The sequence below is a fragment of the Mauremys reevesii genome, linkage group 4, assembly GCF_016161935.1.
Source record: "Mauremys reevesii isolate NIE-2019 linkage group 4, ASM1616193v1, whole genome shotgun sequence".
In the NCBI taxonomy this organism is placed as follows: domain Eukaryota; kingdom Metazoa; phylum Chordata; order Testudines; family Geoemydidae; genus Mauremys; species Mauremys reevesii.
In genome coordinates, this window is record NC_052626.1 from 49,001,871 (window position 1) to 49,024,103 (window position 22,233).

At 40.5% G+C, this 22,233-nt stretch overlaps 1 long non-coding RNA gene across 1 annotated transcript; it reads left to right on the forward strand.

Annotated features, from left to right (window-relative positions):
- The first annotated feature begins 12,199 nt into the window (after nucleotides 1-12,199).
- LOC120403725 lies at nucleotides 12,200-20,027 on the forward strand. The gene is made up of 3 exons (XR_005597696.1): nucleotides 12,200-12,300; nucleotides 15,703-15,768; nucleotides 19,884-20,027. It is a non-coding gene; the product is annotated as an uncharacterized LOC120403725 (long non-coding RNA).
- The last annotated feature ends 2,206 nt before the right edge of the window (nucleotides 20,028-22,233 follow it).

The window sequence follows — 22,233 nt, forward strand, 5'->3', positions numbered from 1 at the left end:
GGCCACTAGGCCGTGCTACCCTGCTCGTAAGGGGGTGTATATGGACTCTGGCCACTAGGCAGTGCTACCCCACTCATAAGGGGGGTTTTATGGACTCTGGCCACCCGACAGGGGTGATAGTGGAGAGGAAGGCCAAGAGGCCTTCACTGACTGCTCGCAGAGAGGCGGACATAGTGACTGGAGAGTGGTGAGATGTCAGCACCCCATCCTACCCCTGCCACAAAGGGGCACTGTGGTGCCCGACCTACCACAAAGCCCTTTCAAGGTTATGATAGAAACACTCCTAGAGCAGCACTAACCTGCTCCTGAGGAGGAAGTGACCTTGGGATTGCAGATTGACCCAGACTTTAGGGGCCAGACTGTCAAAGATATTTTGGCACCCAGTGGGATTTTCAAAAGCATCTAGGTGCCTAACTTCCTTAGCAACCTCTCTGCATCTTTAGGCTCCTAAATACCTTTGAAAATCTGGCCCTACAACAGGAGTTTCATGAGCACTGTGGATTGGAAAGCTCTCCACCCCCATTCCCTTCTGTGATGACATATCAGACTGGCATTTGGTGGTGTCAGTCAGTCTTTCTTTTTTGAACTAGGAGAACAGAGCAGTTTGGGAAATGTAGTTTGTAGGGCAGCCGTGATAATAGTTGTAGTTAGGGGCAAGACATGCGGGTAAATAAGGAATATATTTGGCTCCCCCTATTGGGGGGTTGAGAGACATGTAATGGTTCTTTTCCCCTCTAGCCTGTTCTGTCAGTAAAGAAAAATGGTGAACAACGCAAAGAAAGCTAAATGTAGAGTCAAGGATGATTATTTCATGTGTCTAAGCATTTTTACTGCACTTACTGGTGTAGTATATGAATTCCCAGCAAAATTATTGTCACAATATAAAGGCCAACCAATTGTTTAGTGTCCTCCCACCTTCCCCTGAGGGAACAAGGGGTGATTTTTCTCCTCCTCTCTTATCTCTATCATCTTTCTATGTATTGTTTTTTGAAGAATTTTGTTTTCCTTGGAAAATGGTGAGATCTGCAGTCATTCTTACCAATGTCGGAGGGGATTTCTCTAGACTTAGAGCTTTCTTAGTACTGACCATCTCCTGATCTCATAAATTTCATCTTTGAAGTTGACAGTTTTATATTTCCTGAGGAAAGTAGTTGCCTAGGAAGATTATTGTTTTGGACAGCAAGGTGGGTAGAGAGGGTGCTGTCTTACATACCTTGGGCCAATTTCTTGGAGGGCCACAAAGAGTCATCCAGACTTTGAATCTGACATGGTATTTTATAGTGTAAGAAGCGGCGCACTAGGACGATGAACCCTTGGGCAGAAGTGTTGCTGAGAAGGCAGGCTGCTGCATTTGGGATCTATATTAATACTTTCCCCCCTCATTTAATATATAAAGGATTGCATCTACATTTTAAAAAAAATTATGTCTGTGCTAATTATCATTAACATTTTTCATATTAATGAGGTTATGAAATTTTACATCACTGACATACTTTTCTTAAAAACAGTTTCGCATATTGCATTAGGTGCAAGCAAACCTGATAAAAGCCAAGTAAAAAATAAAAGCATAAAAAGATTGCCCTATGTCTTTCAGAGAATGTGAATGGAATTGTTAACGTTTTAATTGTCTGTCTGGAGGAGAGGGACTGGAGCTATGTGGTCTGGCATTTGGTGGTCACGGTCTTGAAGGCCCAGATGGAGCACAAGATGTGTTGGTTTTGGACCTGGTTTACCACAACAGCTGTCTTAAAGATAGATTGCGGTGAGTTTAGAATCTGTCCTTTTGAAACAGATTATTAAATCAAAATGGAATTACATTTATACCTGTTTTTTTACCACTTAAATCTGATTGGATCAAGGAAGAAAAAGTTTGTTCATTGCTCTCTGCATTCACCCTGATGCTCATTTACAATTTTGAAAACCCCCATTCTTCCACTGTCTCACCTACATAACCTAAATCTGGAAGTAAGAAAAAGATGGAGAAAAGAGAAACATCACTAACTTTTGATATACAGAATTTGGAACAAAAACAGTCTGACAATTATTTTATTCATGTAAACATTAGAAAAGTTCATGTACTGATTCTGTGTGCCTTGCACTTTTACACTTCATACCTTAAATTGAAACATATCATGTTACATAAGTATGCTCACCAATTTCCCTTTGTATGAATTACCCTATTCTTGGACTGATCTTTCCTCACTGAGTTACACCTAATCTCTGAGAAACTGAAGGTGTCTGAAAGTTTGGTTGATTGAGTGCCAGGTTCTTGTTCATGTTTGTTACATCAGTTTTAAACCAAGTGGCAGCATTCACAATTGCCAAATTGTGCCCACTCCTTTAGTCACCTATTTTTGGCAATGTGTTTTTTGTACTCAAATTCATTTCATCCTGATGCCAACCTTTTCAAGTAGGGAAATCAAAATATATACCTTTTTTGTATTTAAAAAATATATCCAATGTTAAATTAAAATGCGTTAATAAATATTCTAAGTATATATAGATATAGATAGAAAGGAGAGCTTGGAATATGATATTTTAAATACTATGCCAAAGACTAAATAATTTGCCATAATATGGACATGCTGCAGTTTTATTTGTTTAAAGTCATATTTGCCATAGTCATTTAGGAGTATCCTGCAATTTTTTGTAAAGTTGTCATTAAATTTAAGCAAAGCATGCAGAACTCTGTAGTTGTCCAAGTAGTCTTCACTATTTGCATGTCTAGAGTAATTCATAATCTGACTCTAATTTGGTATGCTTCTGCATGCACTTGGCTACAAACTGAGATGCCAGAAATATTTTAAGCTGTGAAGGTCAATAAAGCTCAGACTCATTTAGACTGATGCAATATCCCTCACAAAATAAGATGATTTCATGTAGAGGAAGTGTAGCAGTCCTATTGGAATGGTACACTAATTATTGGAATTTTTGTGGGGATCTCTTCCCAAACAGGGCCATAAGAGTGCTGATGTGGGTCACTAGGAATAGGGAGAACTGAATGAACTGTAGAATTGGAGTCACCTTGTCAACTATGTTGTAGTTGTAGTAGTAATGCATGACAGTAGTCACCAGTGATCAGGCAGGTATTCAGCAGAGTCTGGGTGTGTGTGGTAGTGATCCCTTTTAGAGATACATGAACAACTGGCTTAAACTGTCTGCAGTCCCATCTAAAACTCCATTCCTAATATAGTTTTTAAACTTTATTTTAATTATTTATATATAAAATAGAAATACATAATGAAACAAAACATATATAAATGCATGCATAAAATGGAATTAGCATAAAAAAATTCAGCCTTCATTATTAAACAAAAATCAAAAACAAACCTGAACCTGTAGAGATCATGCAGGGTACAGCGAATTAAAGTGACTAAATGGATAAATGAATGAGAACATAACCTATGAGTATCAGGGACTAATATATACTAAACTACAAAAGTATGCAATAGTTTCATGTGTGACCAGACATCCTCATATTTTTCCAAACGTTTCTATTTAGACAGTCATTTTTTTCACTTAGTGCAGTAGTCAAAAGCTCATTAAGCCAATCTGTGTACTCTAACTTCGAATGTGAGGCAAAACTTGTTTGGCAATGATGCCTTCAGCTTTCTAAAATGTAGCTTTAATCTTATAGCAGATCCCATTATGGGCTTTCTAATAAAAGGCTTTTATACAATAAATGTGCGGTGAGAGTTGCTGGTTTAGATCCAGCTGAATCTAAACCAGTCAATGCACTTTCTTAAACAGTTTTAAACTGTTCTAAAAGTCTGAAGTTTTCCTCTGGTAAAAAGTTGGTGGTTGGGACATGGAACCTTAGTGAGATGAGAAAATTGGAAAAAATTATGCAGAAGACCCCTAGAAAACGAGTAGTGTTAAATGTTTACCCAAAGTGTTTAATGTTCTGTTGATGTATATTATCATTATCCTTTCATTGGATACCTTCAAAACAGAATTCAAATATCCCCCAAGGGTTTTCCCACAAAACAGCCCACCTGTTATAACCAATCTGTTCTCATCAGGTGTGGGTCTGTAAGGGAGCTAAGGAATATTTTGAAGGATACAGATACAGCCCTCCAATAAGTGATTGACAAGTAATATCTTTTCCAAAACAAAGCATCCTTTCTTGGTGCAAACATAAATCCCTACACACAAGCTAAAAGCACCCGAACTGCAACAGCATACAATTAAGATCATCCTAAGTGACTGCTTCCTGCTTCAGCTTGTTGTCAGACACTACTGGTGTGGTGTTCTGCTCTGTTCAATGTTGATATCAATCGGCTGCGTGTGTGTGTTCCCTCTGTGTGCTGTCCCAGCTCTGTGCAGATAGCTGACACAGCAGACCCCGAGAGAACCCCCAGTGACCACAGACTCTAGTAAGGTACGAAGGCACGTCAACCAGGTTTATTGTCAAAGAGAGAAACAGTCTCCAGCTCCCTGGCATAGAAGTCCAAGGTGCTGCTGAGGTGCTGCTAGCTAGTACTTATGTGCTCCCTGACAATGGACTCAGCTCAGTCAGTGGCGGGACTTTCCACTGCCCCCTAGGCTGAACAAAGACACTGCCCCAGGGATGCATTCTTATACACAGGTACAAACAAGTTACACATCACTCCTGACGTATTGAGGTGCAACCCCTCTACGTAGCAAGGTACAACCCTTCTACGTAGTAAGGTGCCGCCTCTCACCTTGTACATGTTGGTTCGAACAAAACAACTCTATCCATCATATTACCCTTTTGGCCCTGTCATTGGGACGGGTCAGCTTGTTCCTTGTTATCTGTGTGGAGTGTACAAGTATGCGAATGTTCTGATATCTGGTGTCCAGTACCTTTTAGGTATGTCTCTTTTTGCAGCATCAGCCCTTTCCTTGCCAGCTTCTGAGAGCAGGGCCTGCCTCTGGCTCAGAACTTAACTTTGCTTTATGTTAGCAAAGTCTTGACCATTACTTTAGTTCAGGCCTTAGGCCTCATACCGGGCCTCTGATACCAAGGGTTTATGTTTCAGGGCCTCCTCTTACTACACAGCTGATCAGTCTTCCAAAGGTTGCTGACAACTTCTGGTAATAGTTCTTAGATCTTCTTTAGGTCAAGTCTCATCTTGCTCTGCCTCTGTCTCTTCTTGGTCTTCTCCTCCTCCTCCACCCACTCCCTCTTCTCTTCCAGATCTGCACAGACACACCAGTAGAATCCTGACCAGGGGTATTCTATCTGCTACCCAAGGTCCATAAACCTGGAAATCCTGGATGCCCCATCATCTCAGGCACTGGCACCCTGACAGCAGGATTGTCATAAGAACATAAGAACGGCCGTACTGGGTCAGTCCAAAGGTCCATCCAGCCCAGTATCTGTCTACCGACAGTGGCCAATGCCAGGTGCCCCAGAGGGAGTGAACCTAACAGGCAATGATCAAGTGATCTTCCTCCTGCCATCCATCTCCATCCTCTGACGAACAGAGGCTAGGGACACCATTCTTACCCATCCTGGCTAATAGCCATTTATGGACTTAGCCACCATGAATTTATCCAGTTCCCTTTTAAACATTGTTATAGTCCTAGCCTTCACAACCTCCTCAGGTAAGGAGTTCCACAAGTTGACTGTGCGCTGCGTGAAGAAGAACTTCCTTTTATTTGTTTTAAACCTGCTGCCAATTAATTTCATTTGGTGACCCCTAGTTCTCGTATTATGGGAATAAATAAATAACTTCTCCTTATCCACTTTCTCAACATCACTCATGATTTTATATACCTCTATCATATCCCCCCTTAGTCTCCTCTTTTCCAAGCTGAAAAGTCCTAGCCTCTTTAATCTTTCCTCGTATGGGACCCTCTCCAAACCCCTAATCATTTTAGTTGCCCTTTTCTGAACCTTTTCTAGTGCTAGAATATCTTTTTTGAGGTGAGGAGACCACATCCGTACACAGTATTCAAGATGTGGGCGTACCATGGATTTATATAAGGGCAATACTATATTCTCCGTCTTGTTCTCTATCCAATTTTTAATGATTCCTAACATCCTGTTTGCTTTTTTGACCGCCTCTGCACAATGCGTGGACATCTTCAGAGAACTATCCACGATGACGCCAAGATCTTTTTCCTGACTCGTTGTAGCTAAATTAGCCCCCATCATATGGTATGTATAGTTGGGGTTATTTTTTCAAATGTGCATTACTTTACATTTATCCACATTAAATTTCATTTGCCATTTTGTTGCCCAATCACTTAGTTTTGTGAGATCTTTTTGAAGTTCTTCACAATCTGCTTTGGTCTTAACAATCTTGAGCAGTTTAGTATCATCTGCAAACTTTGCCACCTCACTGTTTACCCATTTCTCCAGATCATTTATGAATAAATTGAATAGGATTGGTCCTAGGACTGACCCTTGGGGAACACCACTAGTTACCCCTCTCCATTCTGAGAATTTACCATTAATTCCTACCCTTTGTTCCCTGTCTTTTAACCAGTTCTCAATCCATGAAAGGACCTTCCCCTTTATCCCATGACAACTTAATTTACGTAAGAGCCTTTGGTGAGGGACCTTGTCAAAGGCTTTCTAGAAATCCAAGTACACTATGTCCACCGGATCCCCCTTGTCCACATGTTTGTTGACCCCTTCAAAGAACTGTAATAGATTAGTAAGACATGATTTCCCTTTACAGAAACCATGTTGACTACTGCTCAATAATTTATGTTTGTCTATGTGTCTGACAATTTTATTTTTAACTATTGTTTCAACTAATTTGCCCACTACCGACGTTAGACTTACCGGTCTGTAATTGCTGGGATCACCTCTAGATCCCTTTTTAAATATTGGCGTTACATTAGTTAACTTCCAATCATTGGGTACCGAAGCCGATTTAAAGGACAGGTTACAAACATTAGTTAATAGTGCCACAACTTCACATTTGAGTTCTTTCAGAACTCTTGGGTGAATGCCATCTGGTCCCAGTGACTTGTTAATGTTGAGTTTATCAATTAATTCCAAAACCTCCTCTAGTGACACTTCAATCTGTGACAGTTCCTCAGATTTGTCACCTACAAAAGCCAGCTCAGGTTTGGGAATCTCCCTAACATCCTCAGCCGTGAAGACTGAAGCAAAGAATCCATTTAGTTTCTCCGCAATGACTTTATCGTCTTTAAGCGCTCCTTTTGTATTTTGATCATCAAGGGGCCCCACTGGTTGTTTAGCAGGCTTCCTGCTTCTGATGTACTTAAAAAACATTTTGTTATTACCTTTAGAGTTTTTGGCTAGCCGTTCTTCAAACTCCTCTTTGGCTTTTCTTATTACACTCTTGCACTTAAGTTGGCAGTGTTTGTGCTCCTTTCTATTTGCCTCACTAGATTTGACTTCCACTTTTTAAAGGAAGTCTTTTTATCTCTCACTGCTTCTTTTACATGGTTGTTAAGCCACGGTGGCTCTTTTTTAGTTCTTTTACTGTGTTTCTTAATTTGGGGTATACATTGAAGTTGGGCCTCTATTATGGTGTCTTTAAAAAGGGCCCACGCAACTTGCAGGGATTTCACTTTAGTCACTGTACCTTTTAACTTTTCTCTAACTAACCCCCTCATTTTTGTGTAGTTCCCCCTTTTGAAATTAAATGCCACAGTGTTGGGCTGTTGAGGTGTTCTTCCCACCACAGGGATGTTGAATGCTATTGTATTATGGTCACTATTTCCAAGCGGTCCTGCTATAGTTACCTCTTGGACCAGCTCCTGCGCTCCACTCAGGATTAAATCTAGAGTCGCCTCTCCCCTTGTAGGTTCCCGTACCAGCTGCTCCCTGAAGCAGTCATTTAAAGTATCGAGAAATTTTATCTTTGCATTTCGTCCTGAAGTGAAATGTTCCCAGTCAATATGGGGATAATTGAAATCCCCCACTATTATTGGGTTTTTAATTTTGATAGCCTCTCTAATTTCCCTTAGCATTTCATCATCACTATTACTGTCCTGGTCAGGTGGTCGATAATAGATCCCTAATGTTACATTTTTATTAGAGCATGGAATTTCTATCCATAGAGATTCTATGGAACATGTGGATTCGCTTAAGATTTTTACTTCATTTGAATCCACATTTTCTTTCACATATAGTGCCACTCCTCCCCCCGCACGACCTGTTCTGTCCTTCCGATATATTTTGTACCACGGAATGATTGTGTCCCATTGATTGCTCTCATTCCACCAGGTTTCTGTGATGCCTATTATATCAATATCCTCCTTTATCACAAGGCACTCTAGTTCACCCATCTTATTATTTAGACTTCTAGCATTTGTGTACAAGCACTTTAAAAACCTGCCCCTGTTTATTTGTCTGCCCTTTTCTGATGTGCCAGATTCTTTTTTATGTGACTGTTTATCATCTGACCCAGCCCTTTCATTATACTCTCCAGTCCTCTGCTCCTGACTATAACCTGGAGATTCTCTATCATCAGACTCTCCCCTAAGAGAAGTCTGTGTCCGATCCACATGCTCCTCTGCAGCAGTCAGCTTTCCCCCATCTCCTAGTTTAAAAACTGCTCTACAACCTTTTTAATGTTTAGTGCCAGCAGTCTGGTTCCACTTTGGTTTAGGTGGAGCCCATCTCTCCTGTATAGGCTCCCCCCATCCCAGAAGTTTCCCCAGTTCCTAATGAACGTGAACCCCTCCTCTCTACACCATCGTCTCATCCACGTGTTGAGACTCTGAATCTCTGCCTGCCTACCTGGCCCTGCGCGTGGAACTGGGAGCATTTCTGAGAATGCCACCATAGAGGTCCTGGATTTCAGTCTCTTCCCTAGCAGCCTAAATTTGGCTTCCAGGACATCTCTCCTACCTTCCCTATGTCATTGGTACCTACATGTACCACGACCACCTGCTCCTCCCCAGCACTACACATAAGTCTGTCTAGATGCCTCGAGAGATCCGCAACCTTCGCACCAGGCAGGCAAGTCACCATACGGCTATGGTGTCTGGCTATGTAGACTCTCTCCTCAGGCCCTATGCTACCAGCACTCATAGCTATCTTCGAGACACCACTGACTTCCTGAGGAAACTACAATCCATTGGTGACCTTCCAGAAAACACCATCCTGGCCACTACAGATGTAGAAGCCCTCTACACTAATATTCCGTACAACGATGGACTACAAGCCATCAGGAACAGTATCCCTGATAATGTCACAGCAAACCTGGTGATTGAACTTTGTGACTTTATCCTTACCCACAACTATTTCACATTTGGGGACAATGTATACCTTCAAGTCAGCGGCATTGCCATGGGTACCCGCATGGCCCCACAGTATGCCAACATTTTTATGGCTGACTTAGAACAACGCTTCCTCAGCTCTTGTCCCCTAATGCCCCTACTCTGCTTGTGCTACACTGATGACATCTTCATCATCTGGACCTATGGAAAAGAAGCCCTTGAGGAATTCCACCATGATTTCAACTATTTTCATCCCACCATCAACCTCAGCCTGGACCTGTCCACACAAGAGATTACTACTACAGTGGTAATAAGCGATGGTCACATAAACACCACCCTATACCGGAAACCTACTGACCACTATACTTACCTACATGCCTCCAGCTTTCATCCAGACCACACCACACGATCCATTGTCTACAGCCAAGCTCTAAGATACAACGGCATTTGCTCCAACCTCTCAGAAAAACACCTACAAGATCTCTATCAAGCATTCTTACAACTACAATACCCACCGGCTGAAGTGGGTAAACAGATTGACAGAGCCAGAAGAGTACCGAGAAGTCACCTACTACAGGACAGACCCAACAAAGAAAGTAACAGAACACCACTAGCCGTCACCTTCAGCCACCAACTAAAACCTCTCCAGCGCATCATCAAGGATCTACAACCTATCCTGAAGGATGATCCCTCACTCTCATAGATCTTGAGAGATAGGCCAGTCCTTGCTTACAGACAGCCCCCAACCTGAAGCAAATACTCACCAGCAACCACACACTGCACAACAAAAACACTAACCCAGGAACCTATCGTTGCAACAAACCCCGTTGCCAACTCTGTCCACATATCTATTCATAGGACCTAATCACATCAGCCATACTATCAGAGGTTCATTCACCTGCACATCTACCAACAAGATATATGCCATCATGTGTCAGCACTGCCCCTCTGCCATGTACATTGGCCAAATTGGAAAATCTCTATGCAAAAGAATAAATGGACACAAATCAGACGTCAAGAATTATAACATTCAAAAAACAGTCGGAGAACACTTCAACCTCCCTGGTCACTCAATTACAGACCTTAAAGTCGCAATACTCCAACAAAAACTTCAAAAATAGACTCCAACAAGAAACTGCTGAATTGGAATTAATTTGCAAACTGGACACCATTAAATTAGGCTTGAATAAAGACTGGGAGTGGATGGGTCATTACACAAGATAAAGCCTATTTTCCCATGCTAATTTTTCCCCCTTACTGTTACTCACACCTTCTTGTCAACTGTTGGAAATGGGCCATCCTGAGTATCACTACAAAAGTTTTTTTTCTCCTGCTAATTATAGCCCACCTTAACTGATTACTCTCGTTATAGTTAGTATGGCAACACCCATTTGTTCATGTCCTCTGTGTATATATATCTTCCTACTGTATTTTCCACTGCATGCATCCGATGAAGTGGGTTTTAGCCCATGAAAGCTTATGCTCAAATAAATTTGTTAGTCTCTAAGGTGCCACAAGTACTCCTCATTCTTTTTATCTGCTTCTGTGTCTCTGGCACTTTATTCAACAGGCTTGACTGACAGTTGTTTTGCTTGCATCTTTCTGCCAGCACTCTGCCCATGCCACATCACATTGTTTCTAAAGTACCCAATTTCATGATCAACAATTACCTCATCACCACTTTTCCCTGCCAGTTTCTGCCCCCACCAGTTTGAGTTGCGACCAGGGGCAGCTCCAGGCACCAGCGCAGCAAGCACGTGTCTAGGGCGGCAAGCCGCGGGGGGTGGCCTGCCGGTCGCTGTGAGGGCGGCAGTCAGGCAGCCTTCAGCAGCGTTTCTGCAGGAGGTCCACCAGTCCCACGGATTCAGCGGTGGGTACGCCGAAGGCGCGCCAGCAGATCACCCGCAGAACCGCTGCTGAATCCGCGTGACCGGCGGGCCTCCCGCTGAAATGCCGCCAAAGGCGGCCTGACTGCCATACTTGGGGTGGCAAAAAACAGAGCCGCCTCTGGTTGTGACCAGTCAGCCTCCAGCTAACCGTGGGATGGTACCTTAGTGATGTGCTTGTGTAACTCAAAATGAAGGCAAGGAAACAAAATGGAGTCACTCAAGCTCTCCGGTATCACCATGGACACAGAGTATCATAAAAAGGCAGATTTGCTGTCTTGTATCTTTAATTTAGTGCTACTTGGCTGCTGTTCACTGAAGCCCCAGTCCTGAAAACAGTTACTTTATATCCTCAACTTTGAGCACAAGTAGTTCTATTGAGGCTTGATTAGTCCGTTTGGCAAGTGAAACTCAAGAAATTAAGAGAAAAGTTGTTACAGTTGCTAGGGCAGTTCTTAAAAATATACACAGTAAAATCAAATTTAAACTGCCCTTGCTCTGTATTTTATACAACCATGTGCTTAAAAGCTAACTTTTAATGCGTCTACAGTATTCCCCTCTCCTCAGTAACCTTATAATCTATTGCCATAGAAATTTACTAAAACACAGGATTGCAGTTCAATTATCTGGAGACTAATTATACCTAAGGCTTTGATTATGTGACAGAATCCGTGACTTCCACAGACCTCCTTGGCATTTTCTACCATTTTTCCCCTAGCTGCTGGGCAGTGGGGGTCCCTAGAGCTCCCAGCCACTGTGGAAAGCAGGGGAGATATAGCTATCTGCTAGAGCTGGAAGGGACCCTGAAAGATCATAGAGTCCAGCCCCCTGCCTTAATTGGCAGGAGCAAGTACTGATTTTGCCCCAGATCCCCAAATGGCCCCCTCAAGGATTGACCTCACAACCCTGGGTTTAGCAGGCCAATGCTCAAACCACTGAGTTAGGGGAACCTCACTATGTGTGCTGGACCCTCCTCCCTCCCCATTTTGCAAGGGATATTTTTAGTAAAAAATCATGGACAGGTCACAGGCTTCCCTGAATTTTTGTTTTACACATGACCTGTAGGTGATTTTTTTTACTAAAAATATCTGTGACAAAATCTGAACCTTAATTATAACACATGTGATTCCTGTTTACAGGTTCAACCCAAGCTATTTAATAATAGGATATAGCTACAAGTACATCTATAAAAGTGGAAAAGACATTTGCCATGATGTATGATAAATATGCAAGAGATCAGGTAAAAGGTAAGCATGTAACTTCAAAATTCAACTATATAGTTATGTAATAGTGAGTAAAGAAAGATTTGATGTACAATAGAACCTCAGAGTTACAAACACCTCCGGAATGGAGGTTGTTCGTAACTCTGAAATGTTTGTAACTGAACAAAGTGTTATGGTTGTTCTTTCAGAAGTTTACAACTGAACACTGACTTAATACAGCTTTGAAACTTTACTGTGCAGAAGAAAAATGCTGCTTTTAACTATCTTAATTTAAATGGAACAAGCCCAGAAACCGTTTCCTTACTTTGTCAAATCTTTTTTTAAACTTTCCCTTTATAGTTTTAGTAGTTTACATTTAACACAGTACTGTACAGTATTTTCTGTTTTTCTCTCTCTTTCTGCTGCTTGATTGCATATTTCTGGTTCCAAATGAGGTGTGTGATTGACCGGTCAGTTCGTAACTCTGGTGTTCCTAACTCTGAGGTTCTACTGTATTTAATTTATCTTCTAGTTTGCAAGTCCCAAAGACTGTAAGGATGCCCATGTTAGGCTTAGACCCTTTGCACAATGTTATATAGATTTTTCACCCTCTGGTTGATGTACAATTTGTTAGTATTTTCTACTTCAATATTCTGCATCAGATTCTAGGAAGTCAGGGTAACCTATTACACATAAAAGCAAATGGGAAAATGGTATCTAAAAATAGGGTTCACGTTTCTTTTAAAGTATCAGAGGGGTGGCCGTGTTAGTCTAGTAAACTATTTACAAAAACAACAAGGAGTCCGGTGGCACCTTAAAGACTAACAGATTTATTTGGGCATAAGCTTTCGTGGGTAAAAAACCCAGATCTGAAGAAGTGGGTATTTTACCCACGAAAGCTTATGCCCAAATAAATCTGTTAGTCTTTAAGGTGCCACCAGACTCCTTGTTGTTTCTTCTAAACAAATCAAAGCAAAAGCCAGTCTCCAAAGAGAGTAGCATGCCTAGTTAACACTATGTCAGCCTAACCCACATACAACTTCGCTCCCATTGAAATCAGTGGTAAAGCCTCATAGCCCCAGTCAAATGAAGTGTTGAACACTTTCTAGTTTCATACACACAAGGGGAGTTGTGGCATTCCACAGGACCAAGTCCTATATTCTAGAATGTGGAATTTAGTCTTACAGCCCTCTGTTCTCTCTCACATCCTGGTAGCAACATGGCTACAACAACACTGCATATAAGAAGTGGAAGAGATTTAGTCTCAGTTTAAAATCAAGATGGATTGAAACATTTTTTACCTCACTAAAGATAATAGATTCAGCTTCTTACCAACAAAATCCTTCGGACACAGATTCCCTTAATGCCAGCACTGATGGAAGAAAACAGATTGACATGAGTGCCAGACACAGCAAAGCGCTATCACAACATGCAAATTACTTACATGTGCCAATGTGTCCTGATAATACACAGAAAAGCCTATTATGTCTATTTATATATATTGGGGAATTTGCAGATGAAGGGAATCTGTGTCTGAAGGATTTTGTTGGTAAGAAGCTGAATCTATCATCATTAGTGAGGTAAAAAATTAGTCAATCTGTCTTGATTTTAAGGAACTACATATTATACCCTCAGTCACAGTATCTACCTATAAAAGATTAGTAGGATTTTAAAATCTGTTTTCAAACTGAAACTAAATCTCTTCCACTTCTTATATGCAGTGTTGTTGTAGCCATGTTGATACCAGGATATGAGAGAGACAAAGTGAGTAAGGCAATATATTTTATTGGACCAACTTATGTTGGTGACAGAGAAAAACTTTGGAGCTTACACAGACATTACAGTGTGCTTTGGATAGAGATACTTTGCTTTTTGAGAGTCTTAGCTGATACAAGTACAGAGTATTGTTACTATTTATTATGACATCTGAGAAAGTGTTTGATTATAGGGTTGTTTGGTGCATTTTCTCCATTCAGCCTTTCAGTTCTGAAAAAGAACAATAGATATTTGTCCAAGAGGATTTGAAGCATTTCTGTTGGAAGTATACCCCAAAGATTCTGGATCCTGAAACACTTATCCTGGTTTACAAGTAAAAATGTGAATGCTATTTAATTTGAAAATACAATCTCTGTACAGCCTGTAACTCTCATTCCATCCCACATGAAATATATGATAAAACATCAGGAGAACAAGATAGTCACTGACATCCATATTTTCTGTAAAACTTGACTAACTGAGGATTTAAGGGATAAACAATTCAAATACTGCCACCAAGGTTATCTAAAATTTCTGTTTGAGTCAGATACTGTACAACTGTGTGCAGAAAAACTCACTCATGTTTCACTGTATTTCACCATATCACTTTAGCAAGTGAGCAGCTGTGATTGAAATGGTCACATTGCCCAAACCAGAAATAACATTTTTCTGCTTTTGTCCAAATTTTTCAAATCATTCTATCTGAAACCTTGTTGATTTAACAGCGGTATCCTGTGGTATGTGTGTTCACTTACTCTGGCAACACAAAATGGAGGATTTTGGAGCAGACTTATTAGCTTAGCTTAGCAGTGGTCTGTATTGCCATGGGGGAGACCTGGGTGTGACTTGCTGTGGTAGTGAGTTTACAGTAAATGTTCAGTTTGCAGGGGAGTCTAACTGTATTAGTATGGTCAAGGGGAGGAGGGAAAGAGAGCTTGTTTCCTGTCACATTTTCCATTCACTCCTATTCTGAGGCCAGCCAATCTAGGAATATTTTGCTGTTCCTAAGGCAATGGTTGCAGCAGCCTCATTTGAAGAGTTGCTCAGAAATGCCACCATGTTCTCTGGTGCCAGCCAGCCAAACTTAGATGATGAAAAGCAAAGTGAGGCTCTGAGCCCAAGGACTCCCTGCCTTCTATCTTGATTTTTCCCCATGACACTGGGGAAGAGAGAGGATGTATCACTAAGCCAGCAGACCTAGGAACAGAGGTGTAGTGTGAATAGAAAAATTGTCATTCACATCTGCACTACAGAAGTGCTCCCTAGCTGAAGAGGGCTGAAGCTAGGGAACAAAATGGGCAGCAACTACTTTTAAGCTACCTATCTGGCTTCTCTTCATATTCTTGGAGCAGCTACTCAGCCAGGGTGCCTGTTTTCTGCTTCTATCACATAGGAAGCCTAGAAAAACAAATTAGGTTCCTGGCACTGCAAATGGGAATACTTAAAGAATTTTAACTTGATCTCAATCTATTAATGCCTTTGGTGCTGTTTTCCTCTTCTGATTGGCAGGAACTACTTACCACACTCCTCTTGAATTTCCTTCATTATGATGACCATTCTGTAGCCTCCCTTAAAGGCCAGACACAATGTGATTAACTTAAACACTAACCACTTAGAATCTTCTGTCAACAGAGGTACACTCAAGGTGTGATATGCTAATAACACTGCATTATCTCTCTCTACAGTAATGCCATTAACTTGTCTGTCATTGTAAGGATGGGCAGACCAATTGTTGATCACCAAATTAGCAAGTAAGTGAACAATACAAAACAAGCAAGGCTAATGTACCAGGAAACAGGTTGTTGGATTTTTTTGACAAATTAATTTAGTTTTAAATATTTTATGTATAGTTTAGGAGTTGGATGTGCAGGTGGGGTTCATCCTCCCGATGGATGATAAGAGCACGGGCAGGGATGCATGCATCCCGGAGATGAATGCATGGTTGTGCAGATGGTGTCAACAGGAAGCCTTTGGCTTCCTTAACCATGGGATGCAGTTACAGGAAGGCTAACTGCTGGGAAGAGATGGGGTCCACCTGACCAAGAAAGGGAAGAGCATCTTCAGACACAGGCTTGCCAACCCAGTGAGGAGGGCTTCAAACTAGGTTCAAAAAGGGCAGGTGTTGAAAGCCCACAGGTAAGTATAAAAAAGATGACCGTAACAGAGGGCTAGAAGTTGAAGGGGAAATGGAAACTTATAATAGGGCCATAGAAGAACCAAGAGGGAAAATAGTGGGAGAATCTGTTCAACATCTTAGTTGTCTGTACACAAATGAGAGGAGTATGATGAATAAACAGGAAGAACTGGAAGTCTTAGCATCAAAGCTAAATTATGACTTAATTGGCATCACTAAGAGTTGTTGGGGATAAATGACTGGAATATTGGTGTAGAGGGTATAGTTTGCTCAGGAAGGGCAGGCAGGGAAAATAAGGGAGTTTAGGTGAAAGTGATCATGAAATGACCATTTTCATGATTCTAAGAAGAAAGGAAGAAGTGAGAGCAGTGGAATAAGGACAATGGACTTCAAAAAAGCAAATGTCAACAAACTCAGGGAACAGGTAGGTAAAGTCCCCTGGGAAGAAAATCTAAGGGAAAAAGGCATTCAGGAGAGCTGGCAGTTTCTTAAAGAAACAATATTCAATGCACAACAGCAAACTATCCCCATGTGAAGGAAAGATAGGAAGAATAGTGAGAAGCCAATATTGCTCCATCAGGAGCTCTTTATGTCCTGTAAAACAAAAAGGAATCCTACAAAAAGTGGAAACATGGACAAATTGCTAAGGATGAGTAGCACAAATATGCAGGGACAAAATCGGAAAGGCTAAGGCACAGAATGAGTTACACCTAGCAAGGACATAATAGGCAATAAGAGGTTTTATAAATACATTAGGAGAAAGATGAAGGAAAGTGTAGGTTCTCCACTGAGCAGGGAAGGAAAGCTAATAACTGATGACATCAAGAAGGTTAATGTGTTAAATGCCCCTTTTATTTCAGTCTTCATTAAAAAACATTAATAGTGACCAGATAACGCAACTGCCGTGGCAGCTCTTTAACGTGCCTTGTGTAGTCATGGCACAACATTGGGAGAGAGCTCTCCCAGCACTCTAAAACAAACCTACCTCCATGAGGGGCGTAGCTCCCAGCGCTGGTGCACTGTCTATACTGGCATGTTACAGTGCTGAAACTTGCTGTGCTCAGGGGTGTGTTTTTCCACACCCCTGAGCGAGAAAGTAGCCATGCTGTAAAGTGCCAGTGTAAACAAGTCCTAATATTAACAGCAAGGGGAAAGGAAGACAAGACAGAATAGGGAAAGAAGAGGTTAAAGAATATTTAGATAAGTTAGATGTATTAAAGCTGGCAGGGCCTGATGAAATTCACCCTAGGGTATTTAAGGAACTAGCTGAAGCAATCTAGGAAGTATGGAACAATTAGAGATTATGGAAGATGGGTGAGATTCCAGAGGCTGGAGAAGGGCAAACATAGTACTCTAAAATAGGGGAACAAAGTGGACCCAGGGAATCAGACAAGTCAAACTAATCTTGATACCTGGAAAAATACTAAAACAAAGTATTAAACTATCAATTTGTGAGTACCTACAGGTAATAAGGAATAAGTAACAGTCAATACAGATTTGTCAAGAACAAATCATGCCAAACAAACTTAATTTTCTCCTTTGACAATGTAACTGAGGCCTAGAGGATAGTGGGGGAAGCAGTATATGTCATATATCTTTATTTTAATAAGGCTTTTGACACAATCCCATCTGATATTTTCATAAGCAAACTATGGAAATGTGGTTTTGACAAAATGACTATATTGTGGGTGTACAAGTGGTTGAAGGACTATATTCAACAAATAGTTATCAATGTTCACTGTCAAACTGAGAGGACATATTTAGTGGGGACCAGTTTTGTGTCTACTACTATTCAATATGTCAATTAATGATTGGATAATGGAGTGGAGGATATGCTTACAAAATCTGTGTATGACACCAAGGTGGAAGGCACAGCAAGCACTTTGTCTAACAAAATTAGAATTTAAATTGACCTTAACAAATTGGACACTAGTGAAATCAACAAGATAAAATTCAATAAAAACAAGTGCAAAGTACTTCATTCAGGAAGGAAAAATCAAATGCACAACTACAAAATGGGGAGTAACTGGCTAGGCAATAGTACTGCAGAAAAGAATCTGGGAGAGGGTTATAGTAGAGTCAACAATGTGATGCAGTTGTGAAAAGGGCTAATATTCTTGGGTGTGTTAACAGCAGTGGTGTATGTAAATTATGGGAGGTAATTGTCCCACTGCACTTGGCACTGGTGAGGCCTCAGCTAGAGTACTGTCTAACTGTGGGCACCACACTTTAGCAAAGATGTGGATGAATTGGAGACAGTCCAGAGGAGAACAAAAATGATAAAAGGTTTAGGAAAACATGACCAATGAGGAAAGATTAAATAAACAGGCTATGTTTAGTCTTGAGAAAAGAAGCCTGAGGGTGGACCTGATAACAGTCTTCAAATATGGTAAGGGCTGTTATAAAGAGGACTGATCAATTGTTCTCCATGTATTCAGTGACTCAGGACCCTTCTCAGAGTCAGCTGCACACTTCAAAGGCACTAATTCAATATATAATGTATATTTCTCTGTCTGAAATTTTGCACCCATTAAACTATCTGCTATCTTTTGAGATTATAAATGCTAGCTTATGCCAACAGGAGTGCATTTAATACAAATCTCTTTATTTGTTTTTTATCCCCATCTGTGATTCAAGCTCACCGCAATGGAGAGTAAAGCATCACTAAACTAAAGCAGGAAGTATTAGTACATTGAGCCACTGTGCTGGCTGCTGCTATCTACAGAAAGCTGCTTAAATTTGCTACAGAAATAAGAAAAAAAATTAGCACTGGGGTCCAACACTGCTGTATATTGGATTCAGTCACATGCCCAATATACAGAAGTATACTATCTTAAAATATCTAATTTTATTAAAATAAGTGTGCTGTGGACATCATATTATATATTTCTAATCAAGAGCAAGGAGCATGCAAAATAGTAAATGTGGCACAGTGGTACATGTGTGCAGCCATTTTCAAATTCTCTTGTTCTGAGACACTGGAGTGGGTATAAATCCCAGGATCCTGTTTCCTATTCTGTTAATCAAGAGGAAAAGCAGATAGAGCTACAGTCTTTGTCTCTCATTGTCTTTATTATTTAAAACAGGATATCCTGCTCCTACTGCACAGTTCTTGTTAAAGTATATATAAGGTGTCTGATCCTGTACACAGACGCTTTCTGGTACCAGCATCGTTCTAGTGCCTTGGGAGGAAGTCTAAAACCTTCTAATTCTCTATACGGGCCAACAGATACACACAACCTGGAACCCTGCTGATTTAATTACTGGAATTGCACAGGTCAATGGGATTACACTGGTGTAACTGAGGGAACAATTTAGCTCTAGAAGCCCTCTCTTGACTACTTTCTCAGGAGCTTTGCAGGCAGCAGGAAGTAGTAATAATAGGTAATGTTGGGCAACATTAATAATAGGTGGCGTTAGTAGCCCCCATTTTTATATTTATATATAGCATTTATAATATTGGGCTGGATTCTGGATGTAATTTACTACCTGAGAACTAACTGAGAGGTACTATTGAGGGTGGAGTGGAACCCACCTCTGGGTGCCTTTGTTTATCCTCTCCCACCCTTTGTCTTGCTTGTCTATTTAGATTGTAAGCTCCCTGGGGCAAAGACTCTCTCTCATGATGGCTTTGTACAGTGACTAGTGCAGTGGAGCACTGATCTCAGTTGGGTCTCCTGGTGCTACTATAATATAAATAACTCATAAAGGATCATAGAGAATTACTATTAGGGGCCATATCCCAATGGCACAAGATGCATCCGCCTCCAGAGTTTTCTCACACATGCAGGGCCGTGACCTTCAGAATCAGGCAGCTGTACCTATACGAAAGCATTTTTGAAGGTGAAATTCTCTGAGGAATAATTCTAACACCACAAAATAAGTTTTTACAAACATTCCAAATGTCAAGCGTTGTTGTTGAATTCACAAATGCAAAATAGTCCTTTTTGAACATGTGGTTAACATTTAGAACTTCTCCATCAAAATAGCTATAATGTATCTGTAACAAACACTATTACTTCACTGTAAGGGGACATTGCTTTTTTCCCCAATAAGCAAATTAAAAACATATAACCTCACAGTTAGTTCTTTGTGTTTTCAAAGCTCCAAATATGAACAAATGTGGATTCTAGCTAGACATGTTGTACTCAGGTCTCTGGAAAGGAACTGTATTCCTGCATAAAAGGGGAACATATGCCACTACCACTAATAGCCAAACACTTACTGGAGATAGACCAAGAAACAAAATGCCAGATCCAAGCACGGCTGAACTTCAGAATAGTTTGGATCTAGGTTTGACATAAAAAGCTAGAACCCGTTAAGAAAAATTATTTCTAAAACTTTGCAAAGGGATGTTTTTTGAGACTCAGTTTGGTCCAAATCTTAACAGCGGGTCATATGCATTGAGACAAATTCCCTGCTGGTGTAAATTGGTAGGTTCTCTTTTACTTCCGTGGAGCAGCAATGTGGACATAGACACACAATTCTTAGTCATGTTAATAAGTTACCTGTGTACACTCAGAGCACAATATTGAGCAATGTTTTCACAAAAGTGCATCCGAAAAGCAAAAACTCAGATGAGATTATGTTCACCAACATGGATGATTAACTGAATCTACAATGTACGGTAAAGCCTGCAGTATATACACTACTATACTATAAAAGCATGTATGAAATGTCTGAATAACAAAATAATACTACTGTATCATCATAACTATCCAATGACTCCATAAAAATTGGACACCGATTAAAAGCCCAGCCACAGCAATTTGGGTTAGGAGCTAGGTTTTATTTTTAACTTCTCTGAAGCCAACCTCATTTTTTTCATTTGTTGATTATGTTCCAGATGTTTTGACCTTAGAAGAACTGAAATTCTTACCTTAGAAGAACTGTCAAATTTGCAAGGGGCCAGCTATGCAGTGTGTGACACACCCACTGTATCCACGAAACCCCATGTTTGTAGGCACTAATCAGTTACTTCCAGAAAAAGCATAATGTAGGGTGTTACAAGCACAATAGTGCCACCCGCATTTTGTGCCATTCAATTGGCATTTGGGTCTGAAACTCACCTTTGGGCGCCAAAATATATTTGCTGAAACCGTTCAGCATGGTCAAAAATATGTTAACAAACATGCCCTACTATGTCTTAGCCGGGGTTATAAATCACACTAGCCATCTTAAACATGTTTAAACTATATTAGACTGAACTGCTTTTTAAATAGCGTTCAAATGTCTTTGGCAAATAGACTGACCCCAATGTGGACAGGGCATCAATATTTTTATAATGTGACCACTTATGAATGAATGAATTTGTATCTAGGGTTTTAAAACACACAGTACACAAGTATTTCCTTGCAGTGCTGTACCTTGCCTTTTGAAATCTATTGTTGACATACATACATGGGTGGCTCTCTTGCACCCTTCCCACTGCATCCCCTAGAGGTAGAGCCTCCGTTACAACCAGTCCACATTGAGGGGAACATACTGAGATTAGAACCAGTGGACTTTTTTTTATTCTAAGCCTGTTTTTAATGGCAAATGACCTTTTTTCAAAACTGACAATTTTTATTTCTTTTTCCAAAATGTTCTAGTTTTTAATTGAAACCAAACATTTTGAAATTTCAATTTTTTAAATTTTCATTGTTTTGTTTTCTCCCTTTGTCTGTTTTTCTTTTTGCCGCTGAATGTAGATGAATGAATATCTAGTGATATAAGATGTTCTGAAAAGTGTGTGTGTGTATACACCCCCCCCCAACACCGTGAGGAGAAAGAAACACTGGACATCATTCATTTTATTACATTCAGTGGAAAAAAGGAAACAAAGAAAAATTAAAAATTGCTTTTTACCCTGTAAAATGTAAACAAGTTTGACATTTTGATATTTTTTGGAAAAAAAAGTTCTTCAATTTTTCTATCAGTTCTACTCAAGATAGGTAGGGAAAGTAAATCTAAACTGTGAGAGAGGAGGAGTTTGGCACCAGTGCATGGATATTCTTTATATAAGAATGACCTGTTATTTTACTACATCAGTTTCTCAGGTTTTCCCATCAGCCATCAGTGTGGTATGCAAATTTTCCCTGTC